Source organism: Ambystoma mexicanum, chromosome 12, assembly GCF_040938575.1.
Source record: "Ambystoma mexicanum isolate Mex_15411 chromosome 12, UKY_AmexF1_1, whole genome shotgun sequence".
Taxonomy (NCBI): Eukaryota; Metazoa; Chordata; class Amphibia; order Caudata; family Ambystomatidae; genus Ambystoma; species Ambystoma mexicanum.
This window is the reverse complement of record NC_090936.1, coordinates 459,891,155-459,914,145: the sequence shown is the minus strand read 5'-3', so window position 1 is coordinate 459,914,145 and position 22,991 is coordinate 459,891,155. Positions and strand designations below refer to the sequence as shown.

Below are 22,991 nucleotides of genomic sequence, written 5' to 3'. Positions count from 1 at the left end.
ACCCCTATATTGGAGGAAATGCGGGGAAATTGGCGACCTTAGACACATGTGGTAGTCCTGTACAAAAGCATGGTTTTTTTGGAAAGAGACACTGGGGCACATCAAAGAGATAGCAGGGGTACAAATCCCAGGCTCCCCAAGTATGATCCTGCTTGGTGACATATATGCTGCGAGTGGGGCCAAGGCAACCCTTACAACACATTTATTGACCTGGGACAGAATGACACTGGCCCAAGGTTGGAAAACCGAGGAGGGCACTGTGCTGGCTTGGTGGTGGATCAAGATTTGGGATGTTCTGGCGATGGAGAAGGAATGTGCACTGGCAAATGGAACATACCAGAAATGTCTTAAAGTGTGGTTTCCCTTTCATGAATATGTCAGAGAGAGGCAGTTCTCTAAAACAGGTGCGCTTAAAAGCTTCTCAAAACTGTGAAAAGGGGGTCGGCACTCCAAGGAATAGAGGATAGTACGAAGAATTGATGAGCGCTGTGCATCTGATGTTATGCCAAATTATTTCTTTTGGTTATTGAAGTTATATTACGGGGGGAGTTTAAGTTGATTATTAAAAATTCATTGTCACTAAGAAAATGCATAACGAAAGATGGCATATCATTGTTAATTCATTTTGTTTTCCGTTAGTTCTGCCTTCATGATAATTTATGAAAATGGAAATAACTGTATCAAATGGCACTGGTGATAATGAACTAATAAATAAAGATTTATTTAAAAAAAAAAAGCCATGCTTGGCCAGACAGGGGCCACCAGAATTATTGTATCACTGTGTCCCCAATTTTGATCACTACCCTTGGAATTTATGGCAGAGAGGGAAATGCATACAATAGCCTATTTGGCCACCATATCAACATTGCATCAACCCCCCCCCCAACCCTTATGATATGGGAACCTCTAAAAGAAATGTAAAACTGGTGCATTCTCATGAGCGGGAAATAGGTCCACGACTGGAGTCCTGAATCTTTCATATATCAGGTGAAAGGTTTCATGGCACAATTCCCATGCTGCTGATGGGAGCTCTCTGATCAGTCTGTCCACTTCTGAGTGGTCTGTGCCTTGGATTTGAACGGCCCAGATGGGCAGGAGGTTTAGCTCTGCCCATTCCCCCAGATCGTTTGCCAGTTCTAATGCTCTGGAGTGGGTCCCCATGTCTGTTGCTGACGTGTTGCCTGTTAGTAATACCACTGACATCTCCAGATCACTGGGGCAAAGAACTCTGCCACCAATTCCCTCCACTTGGACGACTTTGCTGTTTCACCACATGCCATTGTGTGTTCTCCCTCGAGGAAGGCTCCTTAGACCAACTTGCTGGCGTCTGTAGTAAGTGTGATCGGAAAGTGCTGCTTCAGTGGAAATACTTTCAACAGGTTGTCTCTTTGCAGCCACAACTGTCATTTGTGCTTCAGATCCTGTGGAACTGGAATCAGTTTTTTTTAAATCCCGGAAATCCACCTCCCATTGCCTGTATAGATAGGACAACAATGACCTCACATGAAGCCTTTGCCCATGGTACCAGGAGGAAAAATGACGCCATGCGTCTTTGTAGCTTTAAGAATGTCCTGGCTGATGCCTGCTCCAGCGATGGGAGATTTGTTTGAGATAGCGATTGACTGCTCTATCCTCCACAGCATCACCATTCCCTTCACTTTCCAGAATCTTACTGTATAAACTTGAGATCTTGCAAGTGGAAAAGATGTGGCGTTTCCTTATTTAGGATGAACCATACTGACTCACGCTTTTTGCATGTTATCTTCACCTGCTGGATCAGCTGTTCCAGTGAAGAAGCTCTGAGAAGCCAATCATCCAGACAGGGGAACATCTGAATCTCCATTCTGTACAGGAAGGCACCTGCTGGTCCCATGACCTTGCCTACTGAGAAGCGCAAATACTTCTGATGTTCCCTCTCAATAGGTATATGGAAATATGTGTCCTGCAGATGCAGCGAGGGCGGGAAGTCACTCTCTCTGATCAGGGTGATCTTCTGAAGGCACTCCATTTTGACGTGCCATATTTCCACATGTTCTTCAGGTCTAATACTAGCCTGAACTTCGACAAAGTGATTGGCACCAGGATGATTATGGAGAAAACTCCTCCCCACTCCTTCCATCTATGTACTCTTGTGATCAGCTATTTTGGGAGCAGCTTCTCAATGTTCTCCACCATCACACTCCTTTTGGCCAAGCCCCTGGTTAGGGGTGGGTCAACTACTCTTGAAGTCCCTGGCATGGAGGTGAAGCCCCATCTCTTCACTCTGCTGATCCACGCATCTGTTGAGACAATGCACCACTGTTCTGAGAACCATCTGAGCCTGCCCTTATTGGCCTGGCATCTGGAATTCGTTGTCTTGGGGAGTGACAAGAGCTATTTAGATATCTGTGACTATTTCTGCCGATCTCTACCCGTGTGTTTCCTCAAAGTCCTACCGGATGCCCGTTGGCCAACCTTGAGCTGTAAGAAGCTGTTTTAGCCCTGCTGTCGGTCATTCTACGCCCCTTCCCTTCAGGCTTATGATGGTCATTCTAATCCACTTCCCTGCAGGTGCATCCAATTTGAAGACTTTATGCACCTTGTCTTCCAGTGCATCTCCAAGCAGCATCTGTCCCATGAAAGGATCCTCATAACTGTTGCTTTCTGATGAGCCTCAGTGTGCCAGTCTCTAAGGTGCAATTGACAGTGACTTCAATTGGATGACCCCATGGCCATTGCCAATGCTTTTACACCATCATGCCCTAGGTCGAGAGGAAGTCTGTCTGAATCCCCATGTCTTGTAATACTGGTGTCAAATCTCTACAACCATGAAGGGCCTTTGACATCTCCCATTAACCCTCCAATTGCAATCACAGCCCTAAATGAGTCATATATTGCTGCCCTCAATGAAAGATGAGATCCTACATGCACCGTTTTGGGTGCAATCTCCAGCTTTGTGTCCGTTGTATCTCTGACTGCTTCCTCTGAAGCCATAGATGATCGCCTTACCAGACTAGCCAGGACTGTATCTATTTGGATTGATTGGGGCAGAGATTTTTCTTCCAGTTTACTGTGGATATGATTTTGCCATAAATCTTGGAACTGCCACTTTTTCGGCCCTCTTCCATTCTTGAAACACCTCCTCCTTGATTTCTGGGCACAGTGGTAACCCAGACTTCAGGGTGCTTTAAAGCTCTGGGCTATGAGCACTGGCCATCCTTTCCCCTGCTTCAACCTGCTCCTGTTCTGGAAATCCCATATATTCTAATACTTGTACCATGACCATGGATACCATCGCTGTGCCAAGTTATTTTCCCTTTTGATGGCCCTTATGCAATGGCTTAGAGCTGAAGGGGACAAAAGAAACTTGAATCTGATGAAGAAGACGATATTGGTGATATTTTCCCCATTGCCTCTTTTTAGTTCCTTGCTCTTTTAAAGCTTTTTTAAAAAAAAAAAATCTGCAGATTTCTTCTTTACGAAATGTGATAGGACATTCCTCTCTTGTTATGGCCCTTCTTTGTCCTATGCAGAGATGTAGAACTAGACGACTCTGGTTCAATGTATGTTCTTTTGTTTATCCTTCCTCTTCCCGCTCATGTCCTAATCACCCGTTGCCTTCGGGCCACAGTATAATAAACTTGTGTAAACGCTACAAAGTAACAGCCTCATGCCGCCTCCCAAACAAAGATGTCCGCTGCACCCGGAAACGCGCCCCCTCATATTGGGCATACATGCGTCTCACAGCTGCCCAGGATTGAAGTGATCCTCTTCCATTGGGGCTGCTGCTGCAGCCTCCTTCTTCCCACTCTGGGCTGCGCTGAGCTTGCCATGAGCAGTGTATGAGGCGTCCTTCCATGCCCCCACTGCACTTCCAATGCCTCCTGCACTGGGCTTTCTCACCCTGCTGGGTCGGACTGGGGCATAAAATTGTCTCGGGCACCAATGAAAAAGTGACCCACAGTTGCAAATGTCAATTCATTCCTTTGTTGACAGATTGTTTGCATAGTACCCAAGGGGGAGTTTTTTAAAAATTAAAATGTGATGGAAATTGTGCAATTTAAAGAATATTTATTCAGCAACACTGGTCAAAACTACTAACCGCATAGTGAAGTAACTCATCAAACTGGCCCCCACTCTGGCCAAAAAGTGCCCCACTTTGACAAAAAAAACTGTCCCACACTAGCATTTTGCGCTTTTGTTTCAGGCATTGCCCTGTTGCCCTATAGGACAGTCCAATCCTGCACACACCAAGGGCCCCGGGAGATCACTCCCACCTCATCCAGTCCCCTAAAACCAGCAGGAGCGACCTATACAAGTGGGTCCTGCATGTGTTGCCCCCTGGTGCTCTGGAATGGAAGGAACATAGCTGCAAAGAATATAGCTCAGCTATACTCCCACGCCCCGGCTCCTGAGCCAGGAACATTTTAAACTTAATCATGCCAGGATTCTGGGGGTATTATACACCTTGAAGTAAGGGGCGGGGCAGGCAAAATAAATGAAAACAGAAAAAGGGTTCCTGCACAGAGGTTGGCACCTCACAAAAAAAGTACTGGAACAAGCTTATGTATGTGGTGTGTAGTGCCTGACCCATCTGTCAGCACAGAGCTTCTCTGGCGGTATCTCAGCTCTTGTTTTTTTTTGTTCATCTTGCTTGATTAATCACAGTACATCAAATGTGCAGCAAAAGTAACATAGTGCACATGGAAGCAATTCTTTTTTAATTTAAATTTAAATTGTATTGTGCAATAGTTCAATGTAAAGTTTCAGCACATTAAACAAAATAATTTTAAAAAAGGCCATGAATTAAAATATAGACAGTCAATTTTATTTTATACATTTCATAAAATAGTAAAACACTTAGTAAATTGATAAGCCTGGTGACAACGCTTCGAGTGTAAGGTCAAAATCTCTTTTGCGCCTCTAACCATATTGCCCAACCAGCAGCTGCAATAACTATGGATTTAGCCCCCACAAGTGTTGACCAGAATTGGTCACTGGAGATGTCCTCAATATGCGATACAAAGTCAGTGTAGCCTTTTTGATAGTAGTCTTTTAGGATCGTACAATCTGTCAATATGTGTCGGCTGGTCTCTACTACCTTACAACAAAGGCGACATGAGCTGTCCTCAGTTCCGTTTTTTTTTTCTCCATTTGCTGAGGTTTTCTATGGTCAGTAAGAGGGTAAATCGCAGGTATATTATAAAGCGTGTTAGCTCCATAGAGCACGTCTTAGTTAAGTAACTATGAGGTTCGTACATGCAAAAGCTCTGGTGGGAAAATTCAGTGTATCTTTGCTTTGAGTGAAGAATGTCAATAGATCTCGCCCTGTCCCACAGTTTATCCTTCATTTAAATTTTCTTTTCGAAGTGTGGTTCAGTCTAAAAAATATCTAATTCGAGGCCCAATTCGTCAAGGTATTTGTGGGTTGACAATTTCAGGTCTTGCGTGAAGGCGTTTTGTTTCTTGCTAGTACCTATATTCTTTCCCAAGAGCCTAAATAGTTGGTTCGAATTTTGATTTGTTTGCAGAAGCTTGGAGTATAATAGGACTCTCTGCACTTGCCATGAGGCCTTCAGTGACATTTGCCCGTATTCCAAGCGAAGTGCCTCGACCGGAGTGGAAATTGGGAGGTTCAAGACCATACAGAGGGCCTTACCTTCGAGTCGGTTGAGCCACTTTACCTTGATATCGGGCAGAGCCGCCAAGGCATACAGTATCCCGGGTATTATAGCTGTACGGTAGATTTTAATCAGACCCTGTATGTTATAGCTGCCCTCATGGATTACGTAATGGCGAGCTGCCAGCCATGTCTTCCATTTTAGCAGTAGACTTGGTAGTAGCTAGGAGAGGGGTTGACTTTAATGGGGAAACCCAGATAAATGTATTCCTCCACGTTCTCGAACAATTGGTCCTTTAGTTTCCATCCCTTGTTTCTCTTGATGGAGCTCTTTTTCCCCAGCACATGGTTTTTGATTTTTGAGTGTTAATGACCATGCCGTCCCTGTCGGCGTAGGTGACCAACGCGTCCAATGACCACTGAAGGCCAATTGGGGTCTGGTCGAACAGGATGATGTCGTCCGCATAGGAGAGCCATGGAACATGTTCATGTGTCCCGTTTAACTTAGGAGGAATATTGTGAATGGAGTGGAAATCTGAGGCAAAACTGCCATGTATAGATTATATAGGATGGGCCCAAGGACACATCCTTGTTTCAAGCCGTTGTCAGTATTCCCACATTTTGTTTGTAAGCTAGCTTGATTTAGGCTAACTTTGACTGAAGTGTCTGTGTCCAGTTGTTGGATGAAGAATAACAATGATGGGTTTACTCCCCATTTTACAAGTTTCTTCCAAAGTATTGCTCACGAAACAAAATAGAATGCTTTGCTGAAGTCGATGTAACAGCAATAAAGATTGGGTCTGCAATCGTGTGTAATGAGGAATTGGAGGGTACTGATGCTGGTAAGTGAGTTGTGAGATTTGCATAATCCTGCCTGGAAAGGGCTTAGACGGTTGTTTCTTTCCTGCCCAATCAGTTAGATCCCTTAATAACCTTGTTGCAAAGATGTTGTGGTTGCAGCCAATCATGGCCAGGAGGAAATAGTTGCCCGGGTCCAATCTATCACCCCTTTGGCCAATCCTTCGCTATTGTTTTTAGAGAGTTCTTGCAAGCCCCCATGTAGGTTTTTTGCAAGACACTGTTTTTAACTGAGAAGTTGGTTTATGAGGCCCCAGAGATTTTTCGTTCTCTGTTGCAGATTCGCCATCCTTCCAATAACAGTAAGATGGATTTAAACAGCAACATGAAGAAAGACAATTTGAATGTGAATCTGAAGAATTTTGAGGGGGCGGCCCGTTTGCACAGGCAGTTTGGTGGGGAAGAAGTGATCCGGGGGACCATTTAGTAAGACTTGTCGAGTGGCGCCATCAGAGAGGATGGTTGTTATTGGTGGTTGTTATTTATTTTTTCTTTTTCATAGGGTCTCTCCTTTCCAAGAGGCAAGGCTCAGAGTAAATGTTTTCCAGTCATTTAGGTGCTTTCGGTCCTGGTTTGGGGATTGTTTTGCTAGAGCCGAATGTAACCATTGGAAGTTTATGTGTACCTTTTTTTTGGGTATCAATTTTAGTAACCATTTCCGGTGGAAAGAATACTTCTTCGAAATCCCATTTTTTACTCGAAGCTTCATTTTCATGGCTGTGTATGAAAGGGCAAGGAGCTAATAGTGCCCTGTCACTGGCAGATGATTAAGGGATCAAGATGGATATTGGTGCACTTTCTTTCAGAGCTGTTTTTGAAGACGGTGGCGCAAGAGGGCGAGTAATTGGGGGTATTAGCAGTAAAGCTGTGGCTGTCAGCATAGCCTTAATAACTGCCTGGTTGTTAGACATTGAGGAAATTAGCATGGAAAAAGCATCTATTTTGGGCAATAAAAGATTGAGAGCTTTGGTATTTAACTTAGATGAAGTGAGTTTTGTCAAGCAGCTTAAATCAGTCTTTTCTGAATCAGATTCAACGAATAGGAAGGGTCTGACGAAGAAATCGACGCTTCTAAGTCAGGGGAATTGGAGAAGTTCATGCCATTTTTGTTCTCATTGTCTTCATATGATGGTAACGAAAATTCCCCACCCAGTGACGTAGCTGGAGGCCAACAACCATTTTTATGAGTGAGTTGTTATTGTCAATCGTGTGAGATGGTGAAAGCGCTCAAATGTCACACAATATGCTGGAATGATATGATATGATATGTTAAGGCATTTATAACGTGCCTATACACAAGTGTTTCGAGGTGCGACGAGGCAAGGGAGGGGGAACAGAGGGAAGACAGACAACGATCCTACTAGGCCAAGTATCATTCAGATCACGTAAGTGCATGGCGGTTTTGTGGGGCCGAGAAAGTTAGTAATGTGAGCTTTGGATGGAGCAGGATGCTTTTGTGCTGGGTGTCGGGCCCCGTTTGGCGCTGAGCAGAGTGGTTTTGTGGATGTTAATGCTGGGGATGCTTGGTGGTCTTACAGTAAGGTCGAGAAGGAAAAATAATAACTTTCCCCAATAATTAGGGGAAGGAGACAATCCATAGCCGCTTGACCACCAGACACCTAACATTCCAATCACATTCGCAGAGCACGAAAGTGCGTGCTAACGCGCTCGTGCCGTGGTTGTTATGGGTGGAGGATAGCCCAGGCAGATAGGTGATTACAGAGCCGCTCCTCGGCTTCACCAGAGAAAAGCAATCCAGTAGAGATGAGCCGCTCTCATCAGGTAAAGGAAAGTTAGAGTGCCGCTGAATGAGTGGTGAAAGTGCACTCCACACTGCTCTAGCCAGGGCTACTGTCACACCTGGCACTCCAACAGCAATCACAAAGCACAAACGCACCCAAGCCTGTCACAGATGGTGGGATAGCAAGGGTAGCAAGCCAGCCACGGCAGAAACAAGTTATCCAGAGGCCAGAGGCTATGCGCCTCGTGTCAGTTTCAAATAGGGTGGCTCACGTTGAATGGAGTTGGACCTGGCATCGCTGGGGCAGTGCTCGGTGCAGTCTGCATTCACAGCCATGCAGCCCGGAAAGTCACGCTCAAGCCTGCATGCCATTTCCCCTCACACTCGTCTCACCTTAAGTGCACAGTGGACCCCTCCAACCGCCAGAAGATGTTTCGGGCAGCAGGGCACCAGCTATGCTCCTCCTCTCCAGGCTCTGTCTACCTGTTCTTCACGGCAGCCACAGCCGCAGCCGACAGCCAGCAATGGAACGCGAGTCAAAGCGAAAGTTGAGGAATGAGAGGCAAGAACCCTCAAATGTATGATGCACGTGTCAAGCTGCACTGCATTTGGACAGCAACAACGATCTGTAGCGCTTCCAACACTGCCTCAATGCATTTAGCAGTGAGTACTCCCTCACTCACGTTCCCAATAAAAGCCCTACCCCCGCGCTCGGGAGGCAGTTCCGGGGCATACCATCCACGCGTGTGTGTGTGCGTCTTTGCTGCTCCTGCTGGAGCTGCGCCACAGGCCGTGCGGCCTATTCCAGCGACACCAGCCCCCGCGCGCACGCCGCGGGCTGGAACTTAACAATGGCGACGAGGTGGAGCGAATACTAACACGCGCTCAGCGTTTACAGCACATAGATGGCCCGCAGCCATCGCAGCGAAATTTTTGGACACCCGGTGGGGGGGGGATCGCACACATGACCCCCCCACCCCAATTTTTTGCCTCTCCTTCTCATTCGCCCTCTACTCGCCGGCTGGGCATTGTGGAGCCATCTGGCATCTGGCCTCCCACACTAGAGGGCAGCAACACGAACTGGCATCAAAACCACGTGGGAGCAACAGTTCCTGAACTTTCCGTCACAGTGCTTGGAAACCGCAGCACTTCCAGGGAAGGCCCAACTTCACGGCGCTGGTGGTCGTCTGAAGAGCTCACGCCAACACCGACCAGGTACACGTCAACATGGCGGCCGGTACGTCCACCCCTGGGCCCACCACGCCGTCCAGAATTGCGGCAAACCTGTCGTTGACATCACCACAGCCTCGCACACAAGGAGGTTCATCGACACTGGTCCAGCCTTTTGACCCCTTTACGAACCCATCATCAAGTGGACCTAGATGGCAGCTGTGGATCCAGAAATTCGAGATGGCGATGGAGTGCAAAGATATAACGTCGGCCAGGAAGATGAAGGCGCACCTACTGCTCAGTGTGGGTGACGAGGTACTGCGCATTTTCAACTCCTTGAATGTTGACGATGGCCAAGATGCATACCAAAGCGCAAAAGATGCCCTCGCGGCTCACTTTCTCCCTCAACTGAACCCGGACTATGAGACTTTTATCTTCTGCACCACGATACAGGCAGCGGACGAAACCCTGGATGCCTACCACACTCGGTTGAGAAAATTGGCCATGTCCTGCGAGTTCACAAATGTTGAGAGGGAGATCAGGAGGCAAATTATCAACAGCATACACTCAGAAAAACTAAGACACCTGATACTCAGCGAGAGAGGTATTCCCCTGCAACGGATCCTTGAACTTGGACGACAAAGGGAACTAGCTCACACCAGAGCGGCCAACATGGAGGCCACGCTACACAGATTGCAACCTGCTCTCAACACAGCCATGGTGGCCCAGATCACCAACAAACAATCCTCGAGGGATGACTACAGTGGGGGCTATGGCCAGAACAGGTGACAACCGCGCATTCCTGGGCCCACAGAGTGCGGCTGATGTGGTGGCCCACGACATGGCCGCCGCAACTGTCCCGCACAAGGCACCACATGTGGCGCCTGCGGCAGGAAGGATCATTATGCAAAGGTATGCAGATCAGCGGGCACCCCCACGCAGCCCCCACAGAACCTTCCGGAGAAGAACGCGACCAAGAAAAAGAAGCAAGCCAGTGCAAGGAGGGTCGCAGTAGCCAACTCTTCCACGGAGGAAGAAGGGGATGATGTCTCGGTAGGGCAGCAGGATCCCGGTAAGGATAACGATAGGAAAGGGAGGAAGGTATACCTGGTGTCTGCATTAAGCCAAGGTCAGGAAACACAAAGAAAATCTGTCCAAAGGCGCAAGTGCATGGTCACCGTCCAAAATCAGCGCATCCTCATGACCATTGACACAGGCGCCTCGGTGAATGTTATGCCCACAAGCATATTCCAGACTCTAAGCCCTCAACCAGACCTGAAAAGCACAGACACGCTGTTGTATGCATACGGCAGCCGGAAGCCCCTACCAGTCATTGGCAGGTTCTGCACTACGCTGGAACACGGCGAAAACAGACTATGGTCGAAAGTCTATGTCGTGAAGGCAGGAATTGAAAGCCTCCTGAGTGGGGACGCAGCAGAAGATCTGGGAGTGGTCAAATTCATCTGCCATGTCGATGAAGCCGAGGAGGTGGAGAAAATGTTGAGCCAATACCCCAAGTTGCAAGATGGAATAGGCTGCTTGAAGGGCAAAACCATCAAACTGCACATTGATGAAACAGTACAGCCGAAAGCCGTAAGGCATCGGAGGACACCATTCCACATGAGAGAACAAGTGGAACAGGAACTCAAGGCACTGGAAGAAGCAGGCATCATAGAGGCGATCACAGGGCCCACACCATGGGTCTCTCCAATGGTTGTCACGCGAAAGCCTAAACAGCCCGGAAAAGTTCGGATTTGTAAAGACATGCGTCTCCCTAACACTGCCATCAAAAGAGAGCGCCACATCACATCCACGATCGACGAAATCGTGGCGGACCTCACGGGGTCTTGTGTATTCTCGAAAGTTGACTTGAAGGCGGGGTATCACCAACTCAAACTCCACAGAGACTCTCGCTATATCACAACATTCTCGAAGCATTTGGGGTTGAGGAGATACAAACGCCTAAGTTTCGGGATATCGTCCGCTGCTGAGGTATTGCAGCAAACTATCCAAGAGGTCATCCGGGGCATCCCTGGTGTCCTCAACGTGAGCGACGACATTCTGATTCACGCCCCCGACAAGAAAGAGCACATCAAGAGGCTTCATACCCTACTGGGCAGACTACAAGAAGCTGGGCTGACCGTAGAAGTGAGTTCCTCAGATCGGAAATCACTTTCTTTGGTTACAGGTTCGGCAGCACGGGCATCTCCCCTGATCCCCAGAAGGTCGCAGACATTCAGGCTGCGAGCCCACCGATGACCCCCACAGAGGTACGCAGCTTCCTAGGTATGGCTACCTACTGCGGGAGTTTCATCCGAAACCTGGCCACCCTATCTGAGCCATTACGGGAACTGACGACAGCAAACATCAAGTGGGACTGGGGGCAGAAGTGCCAAGACTCGTTCGAAAGCATCAAGGAATCCCTGTCCGTTGACACCAAAATGGCGTATTACAATACCGAGCTGCCCACAGAACTGTTCGTGGATGCAAGCCCCGTTGTGCTCGGAGCCATCCTAATGCAGGTGACGAAGGAAGGGGAGAAAAGGCCGATAGCCTACGCCTCGAGAGCCCTCACGGAAACCGAACAGCGGTACTCCCACATTGAGAAGGAGGCCATCACCGTGCTGTGGGAGTGAAGGCCTTTTCATCTCAACTTATATGGGCGGCGGTTCACGACAATCACTGAGCACAAACCCTTACTACCCATCTTCATGGGAACGTCGTCACACCCTCCGGCACGAATCACCAAATGGCTACTACATCTTCAGCAATACGACTTTGATCTCATCTACCAACCAGGCAGTGGAAACCCCGCGGATTTTCTCTCGAGGCACCCGCGAGTTGCAACCCAACAAGAAATCCAAGTGGCCGAAGAGACTGAGGAACATATATGCCAAGTGGTACGTGCAATGAGACCAAAGGCTGTGAGCATCGAGGACATCGAGTCAGAAACTCACAAGGATCCTTGTTGCAACTTAGTGAAAGATGCCATTATCTCAGGGGACTGGAAAACCTTCATGAGACACACACAACAGAACAGCGGAAGCGAAAGGGTTTCTGTCCGGCATGTTCACCGTCCGGCAAGATCTGTCGATCACAGAAGGCGGATTGATACTAAGAGGAAACCGCATCGTAATCCCTCTCAGAATACAAGACAGGATAGTGGCCCTAGCGCATGAAGGACACTAAGGACTGGCAAGGACAAAAGCCTGCATAAGGCACAGGGTATGGTTTCCCCAGATCGAGGAACAGGTCGAGACACTCATTAGCACATGCCTAGACTGTCAGATAACGGGGGCCCCGCCAGAACCGGAACCAATTCTATCGGCGGAACGCGGCCGCTCTCGGTGGGAAGCCATCAGCATTGACTTCTATAAGCTACGAGAAGGCCTCCACCTTTTGGTGGCCGTTGATGACCACTCCCGATATCCGGAAGTTGAAATAGTCGAATCCACAGCAGCGGACGTGGTCATTCCGGCCATAGAGAAAATGCTCGCAACTCACGGACTACCTACCTCTATCAAAAGTGACAATGGGCCACCGTTTACAGGGGAGGAATTCAAAACTATCTGCAGAACCTTAATATAAAGTATCATCACATCATGCCAAGATGGCCCCAGGCCAACGGGGACGCAGAACGGTTCATGTGAACCATTAACAAGGTGCTAAGGGTATCCAAGGTGAACGTCAGCCCATGGAAGGTTGACCTCTACCGTTTCCTCCGGAACTATCGGGTCACCCACCACAGCACAACCGGCATACCGCCGGCGGACCTCATGTTCGGCACCGTCATCAGATCCTCGATTCCGCACCATCCAAGTAGGACCCCGGACGAGGTCAACGAAGGACGCACGGAAATGAGGAGAAGGAGTGCCAACGCCCATATGAGTGGCAAGAGGAGAGCGAGGCCGTCCAATCATCAAGTGGGGGACCAAGTCGTCATGCTACGCAACCCCACCAAGTCAAAACTCGACACCAGATAGGAGGAATTGCCATGGACCGTCAGTGACCGGCACGGAACCATGGTGACTGTGACACGAGGACGCCGTCAAGTGACGAGGAACTCGTCGTGGTTCAAGGCGGTGCCTCGCAACCTGTGGACTGACAGTGAGTGCCACCGGGAAGACGAGGACGCTCAGCCCAGCGAAGAAGAGCCTGGGTCCATCCCGGAGGAGACAGGAGCGATGGATGGAACTTGGGAACCGCTGGATGCACCCCGCCTTGAGGACCCGAACAGCGAAGGTGAGCCAGATCATGAGCCGGGGGGGTGTAGGCCCCGAAAAGGGCGATACGGTCTGAGATCTGCCACGAGACCGCCAGCCAAGTTAAATGACTATGTGTGGTAGTTTGATGCACCCGGATCACGAACATTAATGGCAGGGTAGCTATTGGTTAAAGACGTGAACAGATGTTGGACTTACAGTTGATGTCAGTTATTGTTATGTTTGTTTGTTTTATAATAAAGGAGGAATGTTACGTTCCGCCCTGTGTCCCGCTACGCGGTGACGCAGGGCGTTCCCAATAAAAGCCCCGGCCCCGCGCTCGGGAGGCAGTTCCGGGGCATACCATCCACGCGTGTGTGTGTGCGTCTTTGCTGCTCCCGCTGGAGCTGCGCCACAGGCCGTGCGGCCTATTCCAGCGACGCCAGCCCCCGCTCGCACGCCGCGGGCTGGAACTTAACAAGCAACAACGATCTGTAGCGCTTCCAACACTGCCTCAATGCATTTACCAGTGAGTACTCCCTCACTGTGTCATCATGGAAACAATTCACAACAATATACAATAAAAAAATGCATCACAATTCACATCCATACCGAGATGGTGGCCTCATGACACGATCCAATAACGCAAAAACTAAAAGCAAAAAGAGACAGGGTTAACGTCAATCAGCGCACATTCGGGTGAAAGTCAATCAGTGCACATTCGTGGGTTATAGGACAATCATGAAGTGTTATCTCTAGTCAACGCAGGAACAGATAAGGATAAAGATGGCTTTTTAAACAGATACAGCCGCTAGAAGGAGCAGAGATCCCTAGGTCTCTGTCGCCAGGTGAGTTCATGGAGTCACGAGTCAATTGACAATCTGAAGCGCCCCTTCCAGGCGAGTCAAATGCAGCGCTTAGCCAGAAGGAGCAATACAGATATCGGTGATCATTCTGGCATTTATAAAACCCGCCAAGCAAACAGTCTAAGGAGGTGAGAGTAGAGCAATATTAGTGATATCACAACTGGCTAATCACTTCCGGCATGCACAACCGGACATTCCCAGAGCATATGCGATAGAGTGCCAAACATCTGTGCATCTGGGGCAGGTGGCCTCAATCCCACTCTGAAGGAGGAACGCCAAGCAAGGTTGAAATATGCGCTGTTAAGGACTTTATCCTGTACCCACCTATGCCTAAAGTTAAGAGATACCTTCCTGGAGTATATGAATAGAGACAGGACCATTGCTTAGCAAGGCAAACTGTGCAGAGAGCTATCTCCCTGTTCAGCTTAAGCATAGCCTTTGAAGGGACAGAGACATTCTGTACCATACAATAGCGGGCAAAACAACATGCCCGCCATCAGGAAGCCCTCAAAATGTACTGCAGGAAGGGAGATAGTGGGGGATTCATGCAAACATCTGACCAGTGAGAAAAGCTCTACCCATACAGTTAAACTGGATTTTCCTGGCCTGAACACCCCGCAACTCGATATATGAACACCTTGCGAGTTACAAAGGAACATTTTGGGTACATGTCCCCCAAACAATCTATGCCAAGATTGTCCCAAGACCTCAAATATCTGGGTTGCAAATAAGTGACAGCCATTCAATGTCCCACTATGGTATCTCAGGTGCACAGGGTTTAGTAACAATAAGCATTCTGAAGAGTCTGTACCATAGAAGAACTGTGAAGCAATACGGGTCAATGCTATAATTATTAGGTGGCCTTCCTGAAAGGATGAAAGAGAGAAGAGAATATGGGCAGATAGACTGGGTCTCATTGACCACACAAGGAAAAGATGGCCTAGCAGCTCCCCAATTTGCTGCAAATTGAGCATGTGCTACTAATTAATAAAGCTCCATATTAGGTGTTATGAAAGACTCACTGAAAGTCGCAAAGGGAACGATGCTGAGGAAATCCAGACCCAGAAGCAGGACCATACTTAAAACATTAAAAAAGGGCAGCCTATCTGTGTTCCGGAACCTCTGACAGAAACCTACTTGGGACAGTAATCACGTGTCTCTCAACGGTGAAGATACTTGGAAGAGAGGCAGGCATGTCAGTGAATAGTGGGGCTGAGGAAACACGGGAAGACCATTAAGGATGTGGACTATGATGCACTAAACATCCTGTCCCTTTGCATGCTCCAGGAAATCCCCAGGAGTGGAACACCTAACAGGATGGCCTGTGCCTGCAGGAGACACCACTTCTGGATGCAGGACTGGATTATCCATCTGCATATTCTCAGGGTTGGAGCTAAGTAATCCAGTGAGAGGGGCAGAGGTGTAGGTATGGGGAGAGAGAAAATTAAGAGATGCCAAAGACCCTTCCCCACATAGTGAGAAGTGAAGTGCCCAGTTTCCCCTTCTTAGAACACCTGAGTAATCAAGAATGAAGTAGAACAATATCAAAATTGTTAAAGGACGCTCACAGGTTTGCACACACATGGCATGGTAAGCTTGCACAGAAAAGGCCTAAACAGGTATTAACAAATGTTCACAGCTTCATGCATAAACAGTATTGTGTCTAGTGGAAAGGAAGCAAGAACAAAGAGTAGAGTGGCTGTTGCATATGTCAGAAGTTGCTGCCAATGAGAGTGAAATACAGCAGAGCACCACACTTCCAAGAACGCAGCCATGTATGAGGAGAGTAGCGGAGCGTAGTGACAGAGCTAAGTAAGATGTAGAGGAGCAGGTAGACGCTGTCCTGCCAGTTCCTGCCCCCTCGCAACCGTCATATTGGAACAGTCAGAGAAAAGCCATTAATGGGACCCCCTACATCATTCCTATACAGCCTCAAGTGTATGAGAGACAGAATGCACTCATACAGCCATATAGAATGTCCCATTGCACTGAAAGCGTGGAAGGATGTCGTATGGAAGAATGCATCAACATTTATTTAAAGTGATACCAACAATTTGGGCAATGGTGAATCAATCACAAATAATTAAACACTAAACATTTTAATACAGCAAAACATAACAATAATGTATATTATTATGGGGACTAGTTAGGAATTCCTTGTCCTCATAGGTTTTTAGCATGATTCCTTCGTTTTTTTAGCTTTTTGGATGCATGTCACGGTATGATGAGTTGTGTTTGAATGAGTACACTATGAATGGCAAGTATGTGTGACGTTGTTTTAGCCAATTTTAGGCATATGGTTGCTGCTGTTTTGCTGTATTAAAATGTTTAGTGTTTAATTATTTGTGATTGATTCACCATTGCCCAAATTGTTGGTATCACTTTAAATACATTTTGATACATTTTCCTCAAATATATATTCTCTGGACATATCCTTTCTGCTTTTCTATGTCATTATAATACTCTGGTCCAGAGGCTAGAGTTTTCCTGCTCTCTTCAGTTTTTTGTATGGAAGAATGCTACATGGAAGGATGTCACCTACCAAGATGTCAGAACGCACTTGTAGACATCATGGACGTACATTAAGATGAAGTCTGCAAAGGACAAAGTGATGTCATGACGGAGCTATATGAACCTATGTTGAAACTATATGAAAATACTAAGTAACTGTAGCGGAGCAGCTGTATACATCTGCAGGAGATCCCGCACCCCTACCTCCCTTGTATTGGAGACATGGGACCGTGCCGTGTTTGGCACCAGCCGTTGTGCCAATACCGCAGCAAGTATTTGGAAGAAGATACCCATTGAGAGAATCTTATCGAATGTACCCCCAAAGTGATGATAACCTGCGGGAGTATCTCCCTGAAGAAATATGAGAAAGAGCAAAGAAAAGGAGTTAGTGACGTCATAAAAAGTGTGCACGCCGTCCCGAGATACTGGCTGAAGATGATGTATAGATCCTGAAGAAACTAAAGACGAAGTAAAGAATCGAGTGAACTTTCAAATATAAAAGAGGAAGATTACACGTGCATGAAGTGCTGCAGAAAAACAACCGTTCAATAAATGTACAGATGCTGAAACGCAAGGTAGATTAAGTCATCATAGAAGCTAGCTATGACTAGTGAGTAGAATGCAGGCAAAGCCGCCATTGTACAGAAACTGGGCATTAGTATCATGAATTAAGTAAGCCAGAAACCATTAAGCAAGAATGGAAAACTGTGTTGCAGCAAGAATAATAGGCTCATGGAGCTGCGCGGCAGACTGCCCGGCCTAAAGTCAAGATTCTAGAAGGTCGAGGTCAGCTATCTTCACTGAAGGAGGACAAGTGTGCGGAGGATGAACCTTCTTACATTAAGGTGCAAGAAAGAACACAAAGGATACCAAGCTTCAATTCATTTAAAGCATTTAAAAGCTGCAAAATAGACCAAATCGTGGTTTACTGTCACATGAGCTAATGATGGAAATAGAATTTGAACTTGGAGTTCCAGACACGATAGCGAGTGCGCTCACTCCCGTGCATTCTCAAAGACAAGGATACTCTGCAAGACCAACTACAAAGACAATTTCATGGCAGAAAGCATGGGTGATGAGAAATGCTGGGCTAATTGAGTGGTGAGGTTGTTTCATGCCCTATCTCCTTGCACCTGGGTCTGGGTTTATGTGCTGCTAAATGAACTGAATGTTCCAAACATGGCACAAGCGTGCCAACCAATTTTATTAGTTCCATATAACGAAGGACCTTATAGTTTGAAGACCAATGAGACACTGTGTATCTAATGTTTCTGAAATGACATGTTTTTAGAGGTAGGCATACGTTGTCCGCCTGATAAAGGACAACCAATAACAATCCTAGCTCCTATAGAAATGTATATTTAGATGTCTCCCTTAACCAATCCTGACCCTTGATAGATTTTTCACTATTGCCTTGTAGTATGATGTCACTCTGATGCATTTTGTGTGTTAGAACCATATTTTGTGTGGAGATCATTGAGAGACTGAGCGTACGTCCATTGATGTTCGTTGTAACCTCCATGTTTTAGATAATTATTAATAAAACAGTACTTTGCCATCTTCCTGAGTTGATTCGGTTATTTGGACTCAGACTTACTTTGGTGTAATCCCATCCATTCCATATGCACGTTCCTAATGGCCATATGCTCACGTAGTAGCAGTGCGATGGTTTCAAGATTGAAACCAGTTTAGCTCCAGAGTTTCGGACGATTGGGCATCCCCCACCATTAGCTGTAAGATCGCAGTTTCCTGTGGAGAGTGCCCAATAGAAAGAAACTTGTAAGAAGAATCGAGACGGTGGCAGGTCCCTCTTTGAAGAAATCCCTGCTCTGTTTCCACGGGCGCTCTGCGGACGGAAGGCGAAGTGGTCGAATTGAATGAGGAGTTGATGCGGAAGCCCTTGAGTTGATTAACTAATGTAAGTAGACTAAGGGAAATGGCAATATAAAGGGGTGGCTTTGTGAAATTTTGTGTAGATAAAGGAACGCCTAAGTAATCCTATTTCAAGGGAGATAGAAGAAGACATCTCAAAGTCCAGTGGGAATATTAATAAAGGGAATACGCACAGCCAGGACTGTGAAGGTGACACCTTAAACCCTGCATAGGGTAGAATAAGTAGAAGTGTGGGAAGTATATCCCATATTATAAGAGGTTATAAATAAAGGGAAGGTGATCACAGGGGTTATTAATGTATAGTGTGTTAGTATAATAAGTATTATTTGTTGTGTGAAGTTTTAAAGAAAAAACAAGTTGTAAAGATTAAACGTCACACTGTTTGAAGTAAGGTGTAGTAAACGATTGGCGCCAATCAAAAGACAGATAGGTTGTTGAAACAAAAGAGGATTGAGTGGCGATTGGTGGTGCTGGCTCATATTTGTTGTTTTTAAAGATTAAAGGTGGTGGCTGGTTAAAACTTTGAGATAGAGAGTTTATTAACAATCTGGTAAGTATTAACAGTCAATTGCGTTTTGTCACTATGGAGGACACTCGTCTCATGCATGTGTGTAAAACAATACCAAAATGTGCACCCAAGCTCAAACAGTACAGTGCAGAATGGGTAAAGGGCACAGCTGATAAAATGTTTATGACATGGCCACAAAGGGGATCATTGTCAAAAGCAGTATTGCAACACATGACTACATACGTACACACTGCATGCACGGGAAAGAAATTAGAGATAAGGCTGCCAATTTTAGAACTGTTCAAAATGAACCAAGAGGAGAAGGATGACTCGCCACCGGAGGAGTGGATGCTTAATCGGTATAAGAGAGAGGGCGTTGATTCCTCAGCTCCTCTTACTTTGTCAGGAATTAAGAGTGTAATTACAGAAGAGATAGAAGTTTATTCTTTAAAGGAACTGAAAGCAGCAGCGGGGTACAGTAAACCAACATATGAACCCCCCACTTATAGTAGTGATGATAGTCCAGAAGAGAGCAAAGGAAAAGAAGATGCCTGTAAGTCTATATGATATAAGGAAGGAAGAGACCGGAGATTGAATATATCAACATATATATATATAGACCGATAAATGAAGCCATGGACAGGAGAAATGGTTAGGGCTGACGAGGTAAAGCTCGTATAGAACAGGTGGATGGGAGGACAGATACTACTGAAGTTAGATAGGAAAAGCATCAAGGAAATTACGCAGAGGGACGATAAGGACAAGCAAGAAAAGAAGGACATGGAACGAGAAAAGAGATTGAGGGAGGATGAGCAAGGAAGAAAAAGCAGGGATCAACGTGAACGGATATATAGAGAAGAACAAGGAAAGGATGAAAAACGGGCAGAGGAACAAAGGAAGTATGACAATAGACAAAGAGAGATAGAAGAAAGGAACAGGAGGAAGAAGCACAGCGAGTGAAAACCAGAAGGTTACAGAGGAGGAGCGAAGAAGAAGAAGAATGAAGACAGGTGTGAGAAGAGAGGAAAGAAGGCAAGAAGAAGAAAGAGTAAGAAGGGATGCAAGAAAGTGAAGGGAAGTGGATAAAGAAATAAATCAAATTAGGAGGCAGCGAGTTCTGGATGCCAGTCTCATTCTTAAGGAACAAAGGAAAACGTAGGCCTAGTAACACTTCTAGGAGCATAGTCTCTACACTCGTGCCATTTGTATATATTATACGGCCCACTGTTTGTACTTACTATTGCCCATCTGCATATATGTATATATTCCTGTTATTATTCTAAATATGTGTAATTTGTGTATGTACATAATTTTATTTGCTGTAACTAAACCTCGCAATCTCATGTAAATACTGCGCACTGTTACAAGAGGGTATGCCTGCGCATTACAAATAATAAACAAACAAAACATACAAACAAACAAATGAGGTTTAGCGAAGAAATACGATGGGATGGAGTGATAGAGATTCTCCTGATAAAGGAAATAACGCTAGAGACACCTAAACTAGCACTAGAAGAAGAAAGATACGATGCTGATAATATTGGAGAAAGGATCGATAAGGTCTATCAGCAATTAAGGCAGAACAGCCAGTATGGAGCTAAGGGGAGTGGTACTCGACCCCCAGTACCCCCACTACAAAATAAGGAGGAAAACATGTTCAGTGATGAACAGCGAGCACTGTCTTTGAGCCGATTAAATTTAGACAGAGAAGAAGGGGATGATAGTCACACTAGTTGGGGGCTAGTAATGTTAGACGAGGAAAGAGAGTCAGGTCATGAGACAGGAGGGGAAGGTGTGTGGGCCCCTCCTTATCCCGGGAAGCCAACTGATGGATAAAGAAGTAAGATGGTCAGATCTGGAACACCATAAAGAAAGAACATAAGATCCCATATCATATCATGAGTTTCCCCAAAGACGATCATGTAGTGAGAAAGGAGAGTCCCGACCATATGTGAGTAGGTTAAGGTCATCACCAGCAAGAAAACATATAGGGACGATTACCCCTGCCGTACACAGATGATTAGTGGGATCTGACCATGGGATGGGGTTCTCACAGTTCCCCTTGTTAGAGAAGGGGGAGCAAGACCGCAATACATTCCATAGCCAGAGATGGTTAAGGATAACTTAAAATGCAAGCTCCCTAGTTTAACTTTGGGGCTAGGAAATGGATATATGAATTAGAGAAAATGACAGGAAGCAATACACTGGCCATAGGAGACATAAAAGGTCTACTGGCAGCTATTCTTGGGGAAAGGGCTGACGACAAATGGAGGCAAGCGGCGCATGAAGTGTGACAGCACGAAACACAGCGCATGACAGAGTGCCATTTTATAATTGTAGGGCAGATGTTTGGAGGGCTCTCAAGGTACAGTATCCTGACTCATCAGATATGGGTGCAATTACGACGTGTAAAATGAAGGAAGATGAAGACCCCATTGCTTACATTCAAGATATTCAAGAGAAATGGCTGCTTGAAACACGTGAGCCTTGGGGAAAAAAAAATTGGCACTAATTTATAATATTTTGTGTCAGGGATTACCAGAACCGGTGCAGAGACAGATGAAAAAATAAGTGGGGGTGGGCTGAGATACAGTTGACTATTGTACATCATTGTCGGTTATTACAAGAGAAGAACAAACAGAAAGATGAGAACAGAAAAGTGAAGGAAGCTAAGTTAGTTCAGAATAAATTGTCAAAGTTTGCCATAGAAGGGGCAGTATTGACAAGCGGAAAAGCAGTAGGACTGCAAGAAGCAATAGGTATATCGAAGGTGAATAAATCATGCCCGATGGATCAAGGTGGGTACTGGTTTATGCCACAAGGCAGAGGTGTAGGTTTTGGAGGAAGAGGAGGTAGATTCCCGAATACTCAGGGTGGATTCAGAATGCTCAGAATGAGAGTCAGAAAACGCAGGGATCATATAACCAAGGAGGGTTTGCCAGAGGGCCATCCCCAGTATGTTGAAATTGTGGAATAACAGGGCATATTGCACGCGTATGTAGGAGCTGAGGGAATGTGCAACAAAACTGACAATTTTTAAGAGGGGGGACAGCTTACCCACCGCCATATAGCACACAAACAAGAGAGGGCTTTGCCCAGGGTCAGACGTCCTATCAAGCACAGGCGCCACAAGTACAGCAAGTACAACAGCAGGGGCAAGTACAAATGCACCCACCGCAAGGGCAGTCACAACAAGCACCTATGGAAACACAGCACATACTGACTCCTAGGATAGGGGGTGTCACTGTGGTGGGAGGAAACCCTTTCACAGGGATGGGGATGAGTTTATACCCTCAATAGGGAAGCTCACAGGGGGACTTGATGTGTTCATTACTATCTGTAACACCAGACCCCCAAGAGGAACCAAGGGTCGATGTGACGATAGGAGGCAAATTCTTTTCTTTTCTTGTAGACACTGGGGCGACTTAATCTTGTATACGGGAGGGAAAATATCCAATGTCAGGTATTGCCATGAATGCTCAAGGGTTCTCTGGAGCTACGAATTTAGTTCCTTTTACTGATAAGTTAGCTGTTTCTATAGGGGAATGTGACATGTATGTTCCCTTGTTATATTCACGACAGACACCAGTTCCTATTTAGGCCCCAAATCCCTGTGGGTGACGAAGGCGGACAGGGTATTCCC

The 22,991-nt window shown here is 46.4% G+C and overlaps 1 long non-coding RNA gene across 1 annotated transcript in view; it reads left to right on the top strand.

The window, feature by feature from the left end:
• Positions 1-22,991, top strand: part of LOC138512978 (uncharacterized) — a 38,822-nt gene that overhangs the window by 2,695 nt on the left and 13,136 nt on the right. The window lies entirely within an intron of this gene.